Here is a 1,809-nt window from a genome sequence, read left to right as displayed (position 1 = left end):
GGGGGGGGGGGGGGGCTTGGTGTGGTGCTGGGGGAGGCTGATGCCCTGAATGCAGAAGGGGCCTGGGGCCGCCTGAGCAGGCTCCTGACTTCCTGCAAAGGGGCAGAGTTAGTGATTCTGGGGCCTGACCTGGGGGCACGCACCTGCGGAGGGGGCACCCCGGGCCAGATCCCAGCTCCTCACCCGGGACCACAGTGTCCATCTGGCTCCGTCAACCAACCTCTAAGACCCCCTCTCCCTGGGACTGGACTGACTGTGTGCTGCACAAACAAATGAGCAAGCAGACGAATGGATGGCTGTGGGCGGGCAGAGACCAGCTGGTCCCGAGCCTTGACCCCTGCAATGTTGGGCCATGTGCAGAACCGGAGGGCATACGTGCCCAGGGTTTGTTTGCCTGAGAAGCCCAGAGCTTCCAGGGAATAAAGACACACACTTTTGGATGGAGGATGGTGGCTCAGGGCTGGGGCCAGGTGAGGGAGGTCATTTTACATTTATCTGGGGACTCAGATTTTTCCGGGCGGCCCAGTCGTTTAAGCATCCGACTTTGGCTCAGGACATGATATCACGGTTTGTGGGTTCGAGCCCCGCGTCAGTCTCTGTGCTGACAGCTCGGAGCCTGGAGCCTGCTTCGGATTCTGTGTCTCCCTCTCTCTCCGACCCTCTCCTGCTTGCTCTCGGTCTCTCCCTTTCAAAAATAAAATAAACATTAAAAATTTTTTAAAAATGTATCTGGTTAGCTGGTTAGTTATATTTACCTCGTCTGGCAAAGAGTTTCATGAGGTAGACAGGGTTGCCGGCAACAGGATAATGGGAACTCGGGGGTCCCCAGGGGGAAGGAAGCAGGAGGAAGAAGGTTGCGGGTCTGGTTGGAATCCTAGGTCTGTAACCTGTGCCTCCATTTTCCCATCTCTAAAATGGGCGTAATACAGAGCCTCGGGTTGTTGCAAGGATTAAATGAAAAGAAACCCATAAAGCAGCCAATGGATATGGAATACAGAACACTCAGTATATGTCCTACAGTCAGCCAGTTAATAATCAATTGAATCAGCGATGTTGTTCTGATTATCGCATGGCCTGAGGGCCACTTGTCGGGCCAGACAGATGGACTCCTAGTAGGCCGAGCAAAGAGGGAAACTGGGTCAGTCGTCCCATCCATGGGTCTCTAGGGACCGAAGCAGCTGCAGGAAGACAGACACTCTTTCCAGGAAGCCTGGGGGCAAGGTCTGCCACCCTCCCCAGGCCCACCTCCTGAAGGCCCCTCTCTAACCTCACCTGGCCTGGCCCTCGACTGGCCTCTCACTCCAAAAAACACCCAACTCCAGCTCCCACACTCCTTCCATGGTTTCTCTGACTCCTGCTTGCCCCCGGGCCTTTGCACATGCTGTACTTGTTGGCAAAATGCATCTCACCTGCATCTTCCCCTTCGGGCTCACTCTCCAGGTATCAGCTCAGAGGCTACTGCCTCCAGGGAGCCTTTTCTGATCCCCAGATTGAGTCCAGCTCCTTCCATGTGCCCCAAAGCGCCCCTGCCCCTCTCATAGGTGCACCTACAGTTGCAGGCTGGAATTGCCCATGTCCTTTCCAGTACCCATGTTACATCCCATGAGGGCAGCAGCGTTGTCTCTGCGGGCCACACGGCATCCCTGGGGCCCAGCACAGGCCCTGGCCCATAGGTGTTGTTGAATGATGGAATGATATGTTGCCAACTGTGAAGTCACAGAGATGCCCCCTTGGCCTGGTCTGTCCCAGGTGTAGGCAGGGACAGCGGGCCTTCTGCAGGCCTCGCCATTCCAGTCACTGGTTTGGCAG

At 56.1% G+C, this 1,809-nt stretch overlaps 1 long non-coding RNA gene across 1 annotated transcript in view; it reads right to left on the bottom strand.

The window, feature by feature from the left end:
• LOC144242923 (uncharacterized) overlaps positions 1-1,469 on the bottom strand; it is a 4,678-nt gene extending 3,209 nt beyond the window's left edge. The window contains exon 1 of the long non-coding RNA XR_013338493.1: positions 1,410-1,469. This is a non-coding gene — a long non-coding RNA (uncharacterized LOC144242923). The remainder of the gene's footprint in view (positions 1-1,409) is intronic.
• Between the last annotated feature and the right edge of the window lie 340 nt (positions 1,470-1,809).

This window comes from Crocuta crocuta, unplaced genomic scaffold (genome assembly GCF_008692635.1).
Source record: "Crocuta crocuta isolate KB4526 unplaced genomic scaffold, BGI_CrCroc_1.0 scaffold217, whole genome shotgun sequence".
Lineage (NCBI taxonomy): Eukaryota > Metazoa > Chordata > Mammalia > Carnivora > Hyaenidae > Crocuta > Crocuta crocuta.
The sequence above is the reverse complement of the archived record's forward strand: the minus strand, read 5'-3'. Positions and strand labels throughout refer to the sequence as shown.